This window comes from Castor canadensis, chromosome 5, assembly GCF_047511655.1.
Source record: "Castor canadensis chromosome 5, mCasCan1.hap1v2, whole genome shotgun sequence".
Taxonomy (NCBI): domain Eukaryota; kingdom Metazoa; phylum Chordata; class Mammalia; order Rodentia; family Castoridae; genus Castor; species Castor canadensis.
In genome coordinates, this window is record NC_133390.1 from 157,288,535 (window position 1) to 157,306,075 (window position 17,541).

At 47.3% G+C, this 17,541-nt stretch overlaps 1 long non-coding RNA gene across 1 annotated transcript; it reads left to right on the plus strand.

Annotated features, from left to right (window-relative positions):
* The first annotated feature begins 3,025 nt into the window (after positions 1–3,025).
* LOC141423133 (uncharacterized) lies at positions 3,026–4,748 on the plus strand. The gene is made up of 3 exons (XR_012447784.1): positions 3,026–3,110; positions 4,203–4,266; positions 4,667–4,748. It is a non-coding gene; the product is annotated as an uncharacterized lncRNA (long non-coding RNA).
* Positions 4,749–17,541: the final 12,793 nt, after the last annotated feature.

The following is a 17,541-nucleotide window of genomic DNA, read 5'->3' on the forward strand; positions in this document are numbered from 1 at the left end:
GGAAGCTTTATTTAGGCAGATCTCAGAAGTGAGCTTAACACTCACCTGGCCCTGCAGTCTTTGTTTGCTCAGAGTTCTCCTGTGCACGAGCCTCTGCTACAAGCTTTCCCCTTTTCAATCACACTGGGGGAGGTGGCACTGCACCCACTTTCTCAGGCCTGTGTGTTTATTTACAGTTCACATAGGAAGTGGGCCTTCTCCCCTCTCCTTTGGAGTTTTCTTCCCACCACCACTTTTACATGCTTTCCCGCTCCTGGTTGCTGGGCATGTGCTGCTGCTCCTGCCTTCTCCAGCAGGCTTGTTTATTTACAGTTGCGTGAGGGATTCCCCTCCCCCCCTTTGATGCTCAGGGCGCCCCGCCCTCTTTGCTACGTGTCTTTTATGTTGTTATTGCTTATTATTCAGTTTCTCTTTTTTCCCTGGGTGGGGTTCGGTCTGTCCAGGGGGCTATGCTGATCTGGCCAGGGTTATCTGTGGGAGTACCGTGTACCGCTTAGCTCACCTTGTGGTCCACGTCTTTCCAAGTCATCTGGGCACTGGCGTATGGTGGTGGCATGGGAGCCCTCCTGGTTTCTCCATTTAACATGAAGTGGAGTTGTCCTGCACAGGCTGAGGGTGTGGAGGAGTCAAAGTTTTGCCTCTTCTCGGTGGTTTTTCCTGTAAGGTGTATCTCTAGCATTTCTCCAAGATTTTACTTTAGGAGGCACGCTTTCTGCTTCCTCCCTCTAGCCGCCATCTTGCAATTCCCCCCAGCATTATTTCATACTTGATATTCTCTTAATAGTGGAGATCCTTACAGATAAATGCATAAAGTAATGTGTATTACACAATAAAGAACATATGTATATAAAATACAATTTCAAAGCATTTTAATTTTAAAAGAGATAAGAAATGACAGGAGGGAACAACTGTAAAAGAATTCCTATAAGTGAGGAGTGTAACTCAGTGGTACAGCACTTGCATAGTGTTCAGGAAGCCCTGGGTTCAATCCCAGCACTGGGAAAGAAAAAAAAAGAATTTCTGTAAATTAAGTGCACCAGTGATGCCATGCTGTGAGATCTCAGGATAGTTGTTCATCCTCTCTGAAAGCAGGTTTTCTCATTCAGAAAAGAGAGTATGATGTCCCTCATAGCCTGTTGTAATGATTAAATAGATTAATTCAGGTAAAATGCGTTAAGCGCCTGTAGATAACTTATGCTCCAAAAAATTTTAATTAACAGTGTAATACTGAACACAAATTTCATATGAACTATACCCACATGGCTCAGAGCGGAAGCCCTGACATAAACATATGGACCGTGTTGGCATTACCAGACGATGTTCATGTTACCCATCGGTAACCTGGGTAATGTCCACACAGCTAGAGGAACCCCAGGGGCAGCATGCAGGGCCTTTTAGATTCCTGTTCATTGTGAATCCTGTTTCCTGCAGGCCTATTGTTGGCCAGGTAACCAACGTGGCAGTCTCTGGGGACCTCAAGGCTACACTTGGGATTGAATTCGATTCCCAAACCAACCTCTTCACTCTGAAAGTGGAATCATGCTCCATTGACTCCAGCCAAATCTCAGTCTCCTTGTTAAACAGGTAAGGCCTGTCCATCTTTGCATAGGTAGAGTCTTGCATAGGATCCATAATTCCAGCCCTATTCTAATACCCGGGAGGTGGCACAGTGTGTTGAATGAAGTCAGGCTGGCCTCCTGTCAAATGTCAGCTCTGCCACTAACTTGTAACTCTATAACCAACTTAATCTCTTCAAGGCTCAGTTTTCAACATCTGTAAACTTGGGACAATAATGATCCCTCCTCATAGGCCTCCAAAATGAAAGATGAGAAAATAGGAATCTTTAGCACAGAACCTGGGATATGCCAAGCTGTCAGTAGCAATGATATCCATTTTGACTCTCTGTTAACTGGTTCTCTCTATCAGTGAGGCAGGAATGTTGACCATAATCATAAATTTGTCTCTGCTGCCTTTCAGCTCTACCAGTGTATGCTTTGTTCCTTTGAAGCTCTGTTGTTAGATGCATACATGTTTAAGATTGTTATGTCTTCTTGGAGAATTGACCCCTTTATTATTAAGTAATGATAAATACATAAAATAGTATTAAAGTTGCATCTATCTTCTTGCCTTGAGTTGGGAGGCAGCTGGGGAATAAATGCCTATCATGGGCTCTGATTCCACATTGTTCCCTAATTTTTCCCCACCCACTGGAAATTCCTGAAATGAGATCTTGAAATCTTAATCCTCTCTGTTTAAATCATTGATCCCTGTTAAACCACAAAATCTACATCTTTAACTATGTGCTTAAAAAGCAGGTTTGGCTCAGACAAGAAGGTAGAGGGAGAAAGGGTGGCCCTGGCCAGGGACTGGGAGAGATGCCAAGAGCCAGAACTGGTTGGTCTCAGCCAGAAAAAAAAGATGGGTCCTTGGCTTTCAGCCCTGATGCCCACAGCCAGAGGTCATTCCATCCTCCCCCTACCAAGATATCTTATCACAGCTTCCCCAAAGAACTGCTAAAATAAAGAACAGATGCACTATTTTGACATGCACATCCAGAGTCATGATCCCACTGGACACTGCCTTGCCAAGCAGCTCCAGGAAATTCATCTTGCTATACTTTGTCTCTGGTGCCACTTTGCTACTCCAAATCCTCTCACTCAGGGAGGGCTCTCAGGAAGAGGTGACAATTGTGCTGAGGTGAAGGAGGTGGCCTTGTATAAAGTTTAGATACCAGGTTGGAGGCTGTTTACCCATTTCACTGTCTCAAGGCTCAGCCAGGTGCCTGGCACACGGTGGTCTGTAAATATGGATTGAATGAATGAATGAATGAATCAGGGTTGTGAGGAGAGTCTCCTGAAGTACTGGTGGCCAGTAGTCCATGTGAGAGGATAAGTGATATTTCCTCTGGATGAAGGCTCTGCCTCTGGTTAGAAAGACCTCCCTAGCTGGGGCCCGTCTTACTCCCAGGTGTTCCACTTAGCTGTCCTACCCACCTGGCCAGGTTTTATCAGTTCCCTATCTTTTCCAGAGACATCAAGGCAGTCAACGTTGTTTTTAACTCTCTGGTTAAGGTCCTGCAGACACTTCTGACCACCGTGTTGCAGAGAGATGTAAGTACCCCACTCCTTGAGGCCCAGAGCCAGGTCTGGTGGGGGCAGGAGTGGCATTTGCAGGCCTGGCTGCAATCTCGGGGCACCTTTCCTTGTGAGGTGCAAACTTCTCTTTGGGAGGTCAGCAGGCAGCCCCTCCTCAGTACCTGGGCCCAAGGGATGGGGCAGGGGCCTGACACCAGCTGAAATCACTGGGTCCCCAACCTAAGCTATTTGCTCTATCTGTGCCCAACTGATAGGCCTTTGTAGCTAATGCTTCTTTTAATCTACACAATTTCATCTAAATGAGTGAATTTTTTTAAAGGAAATTTTATATCCTCATCATAAATAGAGAACTAATATCACTTATTTTGTCATATAATTAATTGAAAAAAGTTGCCACAGATCTATAAAAGTGATTTTTTTTTCCATCTGTATGTCATCCAAACCAAATGGACCGTGTTCAGGGTTCCTGAGCCCAAAGGTGTACAAGTTCTAAATTAGTCACTCTAGGGAAGGGCCCAGGAACCCAGGTCTATAAAAGAACAATCCTCCAGGTGACTCTGCAAATCACTGAACCTGGGACTGTATTCCAAATGCTCTATCTAGGACAGGTCCAGCCTCGCTGGGCATTCTTCAGAAATTCAAGCTCCAGATGGGCGTGGTTAGTGTGTGCAGATAACCCCAGCACTGGGGAGGCAGAGGCAGGAGTACCTGGAGTTTGAGGCTAGCCTGGGCTTCAAAATGAGACCCTGTCTAATTAAAAAAAAAGGAAAAAAGAAATGCAGATTCCCAGATCCTGCCCTGGACCTGTTGAGCAAGACTTTTTATGGACTGGAACCCACAGAAAACTAGAGAAGTGTTGCTTTCACAGGCGCCTTGAAAATTCCAAAGTTCTAGGTTTCTAAGAGTACGGAGATGTTAACACTCTACATTCTAGACTCTCAAGATTCTAGAATTCTAGTGGTAAAGGTTTTAGGGTTCTAGCACCCTGGAGTACCACTGTCCTCAAATCCAAATGTTCAAAGGTTCTGGGATCCTGGAGGTGGGCCTGTCTGTGGTGGTGGTGGGAGTGGTTTCCCATTGCCAGTCATCGCCCCCTCTCGTTCTCAGGTGTGCCCATTCACTCAAACCATTACCAACGCCTTGAATGTGAATAGTGTTCAGACACTGATCAGTAAGTCACAGCCCTGGGGAGGAGGTGCACTCCCAGTGTTCTGAGCTAGGTGGGGGCTTCAAGATCTCTTCCTGCCACTTGTGAACTCTCCTTGGCCTTTAGGTCACCAGGGCCCCAAAAGTGCCCTTTCTGTGGAAATGACCACAAGTCCAGCACATTAAGCAATCACTCAATGTCCTGCATACACTGCCATTGGATACTCACAACAGCTATGTGCAGTGGGGGCTGTCCTTGTGCCCATTTTTTCAGATGAACAAGTGGAGGCTCCAAGAGGTGGTGTGACATGCCTGAGGTCCTGTGGCTGTCAGACTGTCTGTCAGAGGGTGGTGACGAGTGGGGTCTGGTCTCTGCTCAATTTCCATAGCAGAAACTGAGGCCTGCTCTTGGTTTTGTCCTTCAGATAGCCTTTCCCAGAACACTGCAGTACCACTCAACCTCTGAAGAGAAAGGACGAGGAGGACTGCTATGGTGCTACCTGCTGGTGAGAACTGGTTCTGCAGTCCAGGCTCAGGGGCCATAGGAAAGCAAGGGCCAGGGTTGGCTTCACTTCTTTTTCCAGTAGAGTCTGAGCCCTCGTTCTAGTCACACTCTGAACCCTGAGCTTTGATCACGCACCCAGACTGAATTTCATGCCAGATATTAGCTGAGCTTAAACTTTGGTTACAGACTGAATCCTGACCTTGATCTCAGACTGATCCATATTTCTCATCGTGTTCTTCACTCTGACACTGGCTCCAGTCATGGCCTCTGTTCAGTCTTTTCTCATCTGCCATTTTTCCACAGAAGAAGATGGGAATAAGGATGGGTCAAGGATAGGTGCCAGTGAAGGACCTCAAACCAAAGATGCCACTCCCTCTCCAAGGCCTTACCCACATAGGGTACTGTGGGAAATTGCTGGAAGAACGGGGCCAGATCAGTGTGGGTCCTGCTGGGCGTCCAGTGAGGGCAGCTCCCATTGTGCCATAATTGCCAATGTCCTGACTCCCTGATGTCTCATTTTAGGATGGTTCCCAGGGGCTCCACCTCACTCCCTATGGCATCTCCCTCTGGGGAGTGCCACCATCATCCCAGGAAAGAGGAAACCCGAGACCAGCCAGGCGAACCCTCCAGTGGGACAGTGGCCTTGATACCATTATCCCCACCCCAGCAATAAAATTGCATTTCTGCATCTCCTGTGTGGCTCGCTGCTGTCTTTCCATTGGGATTTCTTGGTGGAGGGTTAGAGTTGCAACCAAACCAAAGCTGAAAGGGACATTAGGGAATACCCAGACCTTGTGCTTGTTTCACAGTGGTGCCCCCTGAAGCAGGGAGAGAGCAAGAAACTGGTCACACAGGCAGTCCGTGGCAGAGACAGATCCTGACCCATCCAGCCACACATCCAACAGGTGTTGAGTGAGCACCAGAAAGAATCACATTCTGGGAGCTTTTCCATTCCTCCCCAGGAGTCGGGGACTCCTGGAGAATCGGGGTACCTAGTCTAATCAGACTGAGGGACATGAGGCAGAGCAATTCAGAATTGGGGACTATGGCTCTCCCCACCTGCCCTCTCTGTCACCTGTAAGGCCAGGCCCACCTAAGCTTGGCTGTCTCCTCCCAGCAGTGTTGAGGGTGTCCCCAGGACTCACTACCCCCCTCATCACCAGCCCTCAGCACCTAGACCCCTACCTGCCAGGATGCAGGAGATCTGACCTACCTGGAGAAGTCAGGAATACTGGGGGGGGGTCCCACATATCCCCTGGAGATCTGCTGCTTCCTCTTGGCGGTGCTAGAACAGCTTCACATTGTGCTGTCACCTCACTGTCATGGAGGCTGCCACAGTACCGCTCACACAGGTGTCTCTATTCTTCACCATATCCCTATGACAAGAGGAGGAAATTGAGGCTCACAGGGCAAAGTGACTCATCCAGGTCACAAAGTAAGCAAGTGTCAGAATCAGGATTTGAACCCATGCTTGTGGGGTTCCAAGATATACTACACTGGCTCAGGGAGGTGACCTCACAACTCCCATTGCCCAACCCCTAGCAGGCTGCACTCTCCTGGCCCTGCTGTCTTTCCCTCAGGACTGCCAGGGGTTCCTCAGTGCTATGTTTCCCTTCTCCCCATGTTAGCCCTCAGTTTCCTTTTGTGGGGCAGGGAAGAGACACTGCCCCTTCCTACAGCCATGTCAGGGAGGCAAAGCAGGCCACAGGCAAATTCAAGTAAGGGCCACATGGTCTCTGCAGTCTATCCCTGCAGGGGGCCTCCAACCCCAGGAACCCTGGGGCTTTTAGCCAGGCAGCCATCTCATTGCTCCAGGGGCAGGTGCGGGGTTCCAAGAGCAAGGCCACACAGATGCCAATTCCCACTGCTGATCCACCCCAGGGCCTCCTTTCTGGCAGAGGCAGCCTCAAAGAATCTGCCTTTGGAGCCCTTTGTCAGCCCTTGGAGAGGCATCAGCGGTCCGCTCTCTCCTGAACCCTTCTGCTGAGTCTAGCAGGTTCTAACTGTGCTCTGCTTGGCACAGGATGAGGTCATGGGATTGGGCAGGTCTGAACTCATGTAAGCTCTGTGTTAGAACTTTATACACAGGACCTCCCTGAATTCTGATTTTTACAGTAATTCAGTAAGTGGGCTTTTGGACAGCTGTGGCAGCTGAGGTTCAAACAGGTAAAGTGACTGGCTGGAGGCCACTTGACTAGTCAGAGGCTGAGCAGGACCCAGAGAAGCCGGCCTCTTGCACAGCTGTCCTCTCTCTGCACACCAAGGGGCAGCAGGAGAGTGTTTCTTTCCACCTGGATTTTGTGACCATCCCACCTGCCACCGAATATACACGGGGGACCAGCTATAAAAGAGGGTGTTTAGCTGTCTACTTGTCCACGTCCATGGCTTCGTCAGAGCTAAGGTTAGAGGAACACTGCTTTCTCAATGTATTTCTTTATTTTGAAAATTTGCTGTTATAACCTTGGACTATTTGAGTTATCTGAAATACAAGTCTGTTCCTGATGCTATAACAAAATACCTTAGATCGGATAATTTATAAACAGTAGATGTTTATTTCCCACAATTCTGGAGGAATTCATGGGAAGTCCAAGATCAAGGTGACAGCAGACTGAGTGTCTGGGGAAGGCTGTTCTCTGCTCTTGAAAGAGAGGGCATTGTCACTGCGTGTCATGTGGCAGTAGGGACAGATGCTATGTCCTCATGTGGGAGAAGAGCAGGAGAAGGGCCAGGCAGCTCTCCAGCCTGTTTAATAAAGGCATTAATCCTGCTCTCAGGGGTAGAGTCGCCAGGCCTTCCTCCACTCCCAGAAGGCCCTAATACGTCCACTGTGGGGCTCAGGGGCCAGTATATGAATCTGGGAGGCACTCATGTCCCAGGGTCTCCAGAGCACATGGTTTAATACAGTTTTCAAATTTAATAGAAAAGTGTGATCCCGACTGGTAGACTCTGTCTCTGGGAGCCCAGCCTCAATGAGGTAGAGAAAGTTACCTACCACACGTGGAGGCTTCAGCTCTGCCTTGAAGGAAGGATTGGTGAAGCACTGTCAAGGTTACAGTCTTTGACATGAGGTGGAACCTGGTTTAAATTCTCTTTCTGCCATAGACTAGTTCTATAACCTTGGGCAAAAGATCAAGGTTCCTTTGAGTTTTAGTTTCCTCGTCTGTAAAACAAGGGTAATACCATTTCCTTTACCCTTCGATTCTATGAGGATTCAACAACCATTTGTGGCCCGGTGCCAGTGCCTCAGGCCTGTTATCCTAGCTACTTGGGAGGCTGAAATCAGAAGGATAGAGGTTCGAGGCCAGCCCCGGCAAATTGTTGTGGGACTCCATGTTCAAAAACCGGAGCAAAATGAGCTGGAGGTGTGGCTCAAATGACAGAGCATCTGCTTTGCAAGCTCAAAGCCCTGAATTCAAACTCCAGCTCCAGCTCCACAAAAAAAAAAACACTTCAGGGAAACTGAAGCCCCCAAAATGCCATACAATGTTAGACAGCAAGGAATGGACAGAGCCAGCCTAAAACTCAAGGCTCCAGCGTCACAGGCCCAGGACCTGAATCTGGGATGCCTCTTGCTCCCCACCCAGGGCAGACCCAGCATATTCTTCCCCCAGAGTCGAAGGGTCCCCCTCCCTCATCCTTCCAGAAGGAAGCTGGCTTGAAGCAGGACTCCTACTGTCAGCACAGCTTGGGGCTCTCCCACCCTGGACACCTCTCCATTTCATGGCACTTGTGATGTGAAGATTCCTGTCTGGTGTTGACACTGCCTGGCCCATCTCCACAGCAGTGTTTGCCTTGGAGGTGTTGGTGAGTCCCAACTTCCTGAACTCTCCTGGGCGGGAATGTTTGCTTTGGAGGAGTTGGAAGGATGTGGGGAGACAGAGGGCCTCCCACAAATCCCTAGTGTCCATCACCAGGGCCACCCCCAGCAGTGGGCCATTAACCATTTATAAACTCAAAGGGACTAGGACATTTCTACAACTCACTAAAAAAACCCAGAAAAGAGCTTTGCATAAATATGACCTGGTAATAACTGTGTTTGGTTCAAATACACAGCATGAAGCCTGGCTCCAAGAACAAGAAATCCAGTCTGGTGGTGGTGGCTCACAGCTATAATCCTAGCTACTTGGGAGGCTGAGATCAGGAGGACTACAGTTCAAGAAAGCCCAGACAAGTAGTTCATGAGACCTCATCTTCAAAATAAACAGGAAAATGGACTGGAGGTGTGGCTCAAGTGGTAGAGCACATGCAGCCCTGAGTTGAAACCCTGGTCCCACAAAAAAAAAAAAGGAATGAGAAATAATCCAGACATAGGTGGAGAACCCTGCCAGCTCTTTCCTCTGTGGCCTTCATCTTCATTCTAATAGAATAGCTGCTGAGAATCAACCATCACATCTTGTATCAGGCAACATCAGGACAGGAAAAACAAACAGAAACCTCCCAGCTAGGACAGCCACTTTAAGGAAATTTTCTATGAAGCCTCAGCCTACACCTTCCACTTATATCTCACGAACTACGACTAATAGCAAAGAAGGTTTGGAAAGATAGTTTCTTTCTTAGGCATATTTCTGCCCTCAGAAAGAAAAGGTTTCAGTAAAGCAAGAGAGAAGAACAGGCCAGTGCCCTTGGCTCTCCATGCTTCCATGTCCTGCTCTTTAAAATAAGGGCACCAATGTTTGTCTCACAGGACAGGTCTGTGGCTAGGACTTTGTGTCATTCCCCAGCACTCAGTACTCAGAGATGCCCCCAGGCCACGCTCTCTCCTTCCAGACCCTGTTCCATCCGGAACAGGGAGGGACAGAGAAGTTAGACTTTGTCAGTCTAAAACGAACTTCCATTTAGGGCATCAGCCTAAGCAATTTTTAAAATGCTTGTTGGACTCTCATAGTCACAGTTTTTTGGTTGTTGTTGTTGTTGCTGTTTTGGTGAGGGGCAGAGTAAAGTATCCAAAACAACAAGCCAGAAGAGTCGAGTGCCAGTCACTGCTGGCAGCCTCAGAAAAAGTGTAATCTAGCTCCAAGCCTCAGTTTCCCATCTGTAACATGGGTGTTGATGGTAGGAAAAAGTCCTGTTGTCTCCCCCAAATCTCATCAGCTCCGCAGAGAACCTGTCAGAGCAGCCCCACACTGACTGTACCCACCCAGCTTCGCGACAGGATGGTCCTGCTGGCTGCTTGTCCTGTTGTCCACTCACATTCGAGTATCAGAATTGCCCGTGGATCTATTATGTTATATACTTTAATTTCTTGATTTTCTGTCCTTTGAGTTTTATTATGAATTTTTATTAGGATATATTGGTCTTACAGGGGGAATTCATACTGACAATGCTGAATAGGTTTATACTGCACATTGGTTGGGTCACCCCAGTCTCCCCCTCAACCCCATCCCCATCCCACTTAAAGCAATTGCAAGAGGTTTCTTTGTTCTCTTTTATATAAACTTATGAAGTCCATCAACCATATACCCTCATCTCAATGTCTTTCATTCACCTACTCCATCCCACTAGTGCACCCGCACACACACACACACACATACACACTGGTCCTATTTTACAGTCCTGCCTTTCATTATTAATATTTAAGTCCATGTTCAAAGGGAATTCTCAATGTACCCCTGAGGTGGGTATACTTTACTTTGGTCCATTCAACCCCTTCCACTACTCTCCCTTACCCCTTTACCTCCCACCCTCCATTCTTCAACAGCTTTCAGTACATATCTTTATATCCTCTGTCTTCACAGCTGTTATGTTTTATGATATTATTGATGCTCTATCCTTTGGCTGTTTAACATGTTCATCTCAGAACATCTTATTGGGTGCTGGACACTACAATGAAAAAATTGCAGAGGCTCTGAATGGTGTTATCTTTTTCCAGAGGAAGAAAGACTGCAGAAGAGCAGCATGGGAGTGGATCCTTCCATCATGTTGAGCCTTAGGTTGTGTTTCCTTAGGAGGAACTATTTTGGCTTTGCTTTTCTTCCCGGAGGACCCTTATTTCTTGAGCACAGCCCTTTCTCCTAAAATCATAGTCTTCTGGATGTGAATGGGAAGTCCAAAGTGTCTTCCAATGTCTGTCCACCTCAAGGTCATTCCCCTTACTGTGGCTCAACCTCTGGCCAATGTGTGCCAGCACCACAAGGAGGAGGTGATCTTGGCTCAGCCTTTGCCCTGGAGGGGGGTCTTCTACCACCCACTTACTGGGACTCTACCCAAGGCCTGTCTGTTGCTGAAGCCAGGGCACATCATCACCAACAAACACTTCCCGTCTTCTTATTGGGTTTTTTTGGGGGGGTGGGTACTGGAGTTTGAACTCTGGGCCTGGCACTTGGGATGCAGGTGCTCTATTACTTGAGCCACGCCTCCAGCCCTGGCTCCTTGTCAAATGAAGAAAGGGTGTGGAGAAAAGTAGTGCCATGAGGTGGGGCCACTTGCCAGAAATCCCACAATCCTTGAAGACATGAGAGTCCTAGGAAGACATGAGTCTCAAAATGCATGCTCCTCACGGTGAAGTCACACAGCGCCTCACACAGCACCATGCTGGGGAGGCCATGCCTCCAGCACTTGGGAACAAATACAGGTTGTGTGTCCTTGGGCAAGTAACTTAATTGCTCCAACAGTCCCTTTCTTGCTCTGTAGTTTAATGCAAAACCTCTCTGAGCCTCAGTGGCCCCGTATGTAAAATGAACGGAGGGGAAGGGGATCCACATGAGTTATGTGGCCATCTCAGAACCAAGTTCAGTGAAGACCTTCTCGGAGGGAACCCCACAGCTGATGCTCTCTTTGCTGATCCCCACAGGCACCTGTATCCCATCCCTTCTTCTACATGGGTCATTGCCTTGTCCCCTGCTCACAGTCATTAATGGTGAAACAGCTCTGCCCAGGTCATACCTGAACTTGCCAGACTCTATAGGCCTCTCTTCAAAGTACAGGCCAGGAGCCAGTGCCAGGTAAAATTGTGAGCATATTTCCTGGGGCACAGTTAATACCACTGGTCATTAGCTGTCTTTGTTGCCTCTGCATTTAATTCACTTTCCTAAAGATTCCTGTCTTCCCTTTCTCTTTGCCCTGTTTGATCCATTAACACCCACCATCAAAGGACCCAGCCCTCTGTGGCACTCCACTACTCCAACTCTATTATGTCACCTACTCTTATCCACTGGCTCCTGCTCCAACTCTATTATGTCACCTACTCTTATCCACTGGCTAGAATTAGGGAAAGTTTGTGACCCTCAGAATATACATGCCTTGATACTGTATCTCAGGTTGAATGTTCCTTTTTTTTCTCTGAGCCTTCTTTTCATTGGCAAATATGTATAGGTTATTCATACCCCAGCTCAAGGACGACTCAAACCACCCTCACTTGACCCAGGGACTTGGGTCACTCATTGATTATTGATTGGGAAGTTTCTTCCCTTCCCATAGAATAGTTTAAGTTTTACAAGCACCTGGAAAAGAGAAAGACCTCTGCTTCCAGCTTCCACCAGGGCCCACCATGCTCCCTTTTGCAATTCCCTTCCCTAACCTTTTTTTTATATAATAAATGGGGGGGAATAGTAGTGACAATTCTGATTAGACTTATATTGTACATTATTTATATTGCCCCCATCGTCTCTCCCCCTCAACCCCCTCCCTGCCCCACTTAAAGCAATTGCAAGAGGTTTCTTAGTTCTGTTTCATATAAGCATATGAAATCCATCTACCATATATCATCACCTTAATCTCCTTCCTTCACCCTCCCCCCTCCCACTAGTACCCCCCCCACACACACTGTACCTACTTTACAGTCCCAATCTTCGTTATCCCTTCCCTAAACTTTAATAAACTCCATTTATACCCATGTGTCCTGCCATGGGTTCTTCCACGTGGGACACAAAGAATTTAGAAATCTGACCAGAGACTACACCAATCGCCATCAACACCGTCACAGATGCCTCCTCAATGCATTACACACATCCCAGGACCTTTGCACTTGCTGTTCCCTCTGACTGGAGCCTTCTTCCCCTATCAACACGGGTGCAGTACTCTCAAATGCAGTATTGTGTGTTACCAGAGGACAGTCGAGGGGGGTTCCCATGGCTTCCCAGTTTTCATGAAAAATCACAGGTCCTTGAGATCCACAGAGATGAAAAGCACTTCCAGGTGTCTCGCAACAAGGAGTCTCACAAGGTGGAAGTTTTAGCAAGGTTTTATTTTAGTATAACAGTGTGAGAAATATGCTCACCTGTCCAAACTCAAAGAATGGACTCAGAGACATGTGGAGTGCAGTGAAAGTGAGACTTTAATAAAGATGTTGCAAGATTGGGTGCCTGACAAGCAGAGACACTGAAAACTGTTACAACAAGCATTATATTGTCTAGTGTGCAAGTCCCTCCCCCAGTTCCTCATTGGCTGAGTACTATGAGTGTACATTCTTTTCCTGCACGTCACATAATTCCTATTGGGTTATTTAAAATTTGCTTCTTGGGATAGGTCAAATTTTAGATGTGGGCCTTAGGTGGTTATCTGCCTCCTTTGTGGTGGGAAGATCTCCATGTGATATGCGCTTTCTAGCACATACACAGTTTTTACTCATTCCCTCACTCTATGGTGATTTACTCCCACTCACTTTAAGTTCCCTTATCAGTTGCCCCTCTCCCAATACCCAAAAGCTGAAAAGCAAGTAAGCGGCTAGGGTTAAATGCCTTGAAAATGGACCACCACTGACTTTATTTCTAACAACCTGAATATACAAGCACGGCCACAGGGATTAAAATATTGAAATTTTTCTATGCTGTTTGGGAAATCTGAGCAACTTGGAGTTTCTCCAGGTGGGTTCCCTCATCGCCCCAATCATCCTACCTTTATCCCCAGGAGTCCAAGTTCTCCAGCATCCAAGTCTAAAGAGTTCACACCTGAGAAGCCCAGGAGCCAGCTGCAGAAATGTGGCTGGCTACATCCTCACTGAACTGGGTGTCAGTTAGTGTGAAATCAGCTCCTTTCCAGCACTAACTTGCCCCTGACTCCTGTGTCATCTGTGTCCCTTCATCCCACTGGAGTGTCAGTTCCAGGTGAGCAGAGTTCTGCCTGTCCTCAGGCAGAACTCTGAGGGCATGGCCCTGACACACAGGAAGCTCCTATAGATATTTGCTGAATGGCTGTCTCCAAAACCTGACCCAGTACCAGCTGGTACTCCCAGCTATTTGGGAGGAGTAAGAAGAAAGAATCTTGAGTTCAAGGCCAGCCCTGGAAAAGATAGCAGCAAGACCCTGTCCCAAAAGCAAAGTAAAAACAAAACTGCTGGTAACGTAGGTCAAGTGGTAGAGCACTTGCCTAGCATGTCCAAGGCCTTGGGTTCAATTCCCAGTAAAACACACACACACACACACACACACACACACACACACGATATTTTTAAAATACTTAAGACTGACATCCACATTTTACTGAACCCAGTGGTCATCATCAATCTGTCTTAGACCCTGTCCTTTTCATCCATGACTGCTTTATTTTGATTTGCCTCCTCAGTTGCTCACTGTTCCAGAAAGACCTGGCTGTGAGCTCCATTCTGACCTCTTGCACATTGGTTGTGTTGTCTTGTCTCACTCAGCCAGAAGCAAGAATGGGCCAGATGCAGCATCCCATTGTCTCTGATTTAGAGTGTGATTTGAGAGTGTTACATGCTGGTTTGAAATGTTGCAAGCCTGTGTCGAGGGTTCTTGCCTTCACAGTCCAGACAACTGGCTCGTGAGGCAGCTGAATGACTTAAAAGCCAAAGTTGGTGTATGAAGTAGGATTTAGAGAGAAAGGAAAGGCTACAGCTAGAGAAGTGTGGTGGAGCCCGGAAACTGGTAGCTCCCTGCTCAGGTGAAAGCTGGGGCTTTTATGGACATTTTAGCTCTGGGTTTGGGGAAGGCTTAGGTGGTCTCTTTTCATCGGCTGTGGATTTGCAGGCTTTCTTAGATGAACTGGTCTGTTTGCCCCTTATGGGGGAGGGGAAACCATCTTGAGAGCATTTTGCTCATCAGCCCTGTGGCAGATCTATGAGACCCTGCATCTCCTCTTCAGGATGCAGAAATACAAATTTACAACTCCTTCTCAGGAACCAGGAATGCAGTGCTCTCCATGGGGAGATACTCATGGATACTCACTCATCTGCCTTAGGTCTCCAGACTGATGGGAGGTGACCCCTCCCTGTCAGCCATCTCAGCCACTTGGACCCATTATCTTTGACCACATGTATTTCCTCAGCAATCCACTATAAAATTAAGAGTTGACCACCATTTTGAGTTTTTGCTCCCAAATCCTATATGAAGGCAGAAAATGTTTCTCTCTCTTTTCCTCTCCCCTGCCCCACTCCTTGTCTATACCTTATTCTGTTATACTAAAATAAATACTTGTTAAAACTTTCACCTTGTGAGACTGCTTGTTGTGACAAATGCTTTTCAGTGTTTGTGGATCTCAAGAACTTGTGTTTGCATGGAAACTGGGATGCTGTGGGAGCCCCCTCATCCATCCTCCAGTGACAGGAAGGAAATCATCCAGGAAAGAGACTTAGGAATGGATGGAGTGGCATTGCCATCTCCCCTACTGTGACCAGGCACGGGTGGTATGCTTTACAGACATTATTGGACTCTTCAAGTCCAAATCAACAACTGGGCTGGGGGCATGGCTCAAGTAGTAGAACATTTACCTAGCAAGCACAGGCCCTGGGTTCAATTTCCATGTACAGCCAAAAATAAAAAATCAGCATCTGTGTGACTGGAGGTGAGTCGATAAGGCTATTTGAGATTTGATGTTCTTGTCTGTACAATGGGTATAAGTACTCACAAAATCAACAGTTTGTAAATGGCAATGGTTCAGTCTGTGATCAGAAGACTTGTCTGGCTTGGAAGAATCCATGGCAGAACATCTGGGTATAAATGGAGTTTATTAAAAGTTAGGGAAGGGAAATACAAAGGGAAGCATGATGGCCAATGTGGAAGCCGGAAGCTGAGAGAGCGTGTTTTTGGTCTTCAGGTGCTTTTAAAACCAATGATAACCTATGGGAAGGGGAGAGCGAGGAGATTCCCAGCCAATAATCAATCATTGGGAGGGGCATGAGCGGTTCCCAGCCAGGTGAGGATGGTTCCAGAGCTAAAGCATGGTTAATCTGAGATGCAATATTTTTTCTGTAAGTCCCTAATTTAGCCTGCCTCAAGTTGACATTTATTTTGCACCCAGACACTGTTCTAAGCATCTTAAATGAATTTTTTAATCTCATTCTCCAAACAATTTCATTATTTAGGTAATGATGTTATCTCCATTTTCAGATTTAAGAGAAAGTTCCAGAGAGGCCCAATGACTTACCCAAGTTATGCAGGTGCCAAAAGGCTTAGCTGACTTAGGACTCTACTGGGGTCTGTCCCCCAAACCGCTCTACTTGGGTGTGCCCTAGGTTGGGTTGGCTTGGGAAACCTTGCCTCCATCTCCTCACTCATGCTGCACTGGTAGAGGCCCTCCCATGGTGCATACAGCCTTGTCTTTCAGACCTGTCTGTGCTTTGTGTTAGGATGAACAAAAGGGAAGCCATGTTAAGACTGGGTGCCCCACCCTTGCAGGCAGTTCACTGGAAAATACCACACCACTTATTGGAAGAACCACTCCTAGCCTGAAGGGAATGACAAACTCTCACCTTGCCTGGGGGTCAGAGCTGGCTGAGCATTCATGTCCTCTAGCTTCCCCTAGCAATTGTGGATCCTGGAAAAATCTCCCCATCTATCAAGTCTGTGACTCTTTCAGTCTAACAGTTTGTAGTACTCCTACGTGTTGCACAAGGCAATTGATGAAATAATTGGTAAGTGTTTGAAGTGGGAGGTGACAGAGACACTCCGGGAGAACACTTGGACTCCTCCTTCACCCTATCCATCTCATCTCCCCTGACCTCGCACTGATACTTCTTCTAAAAATTTCTTCCCTGTGAAGGTTGAAGGGTCCCTGCTACTAGCAACCGTAGTGAACTAATTTCCCTTTCCTGAGGGAGTCCAGTGTACCAAGGCCAGGTGGAAGCCCTGTGCCTGCACTGGCCATTGAGACCTCACCCCGAGGTTAGGTCATGCTGGTTTCAATTCTATTCTGGTGTCAAAACCCAGAGAAGCTGAGCTATGAGTGGAGCTTCTCTGGGAGAGAAAGTCTCTGTTTCTCCTCGACAATGTACATTGTTTTATGAGCAGAAAATTGACCTGGCTTCACCCAGACAAAGATGGTCTCTTCTAGTAGTCTGTCTCTCTCTCTCTCTCTCTCTCTCTCTCTCAGGCACTCAGAGTTTCCATGGCTGCCAGAGCTCAAAGTGACAAACTCAAGATTCAATATTGGTGGCTCAGGCCCCCAGTGGGAATCCAAAAACCAATAAAATTGCTGGCTTGAAAGATCTATTGCTTATTTCACTCAGTGTTCACTAGACCTGCAAAGTGCTACCTGCAGGAATTTCTAAAGTTCCTTTAAGTGACTTCCAGCAAGCAATTTTCTGGCCACTGCTCGCACCCTTCTGTTGACAAGGAGCTCACTACTAACAATGTAGGAAGCTTGATCTGGACGAGCCTTAAAACTCCAACACGTAGGTCCCAAGCTCCCCTAAAGTAAGTGTGAGCAGAACAGCTCAGCCAACAGCTTGCTCTTTGATTGAGCCAACACTTTGGAGATATGGCCAGGCAGATGGGACTGTGGCTGCTGTAATGCCAGCATCCTCCATTGTCTTATTGCAATGTGTCAGATCCCAGTGACTGGCTATTAAGTCATTGACTTTGGAGGAAGTGGTAGTTCCTGATGTATGGCTAAGGGAACCGA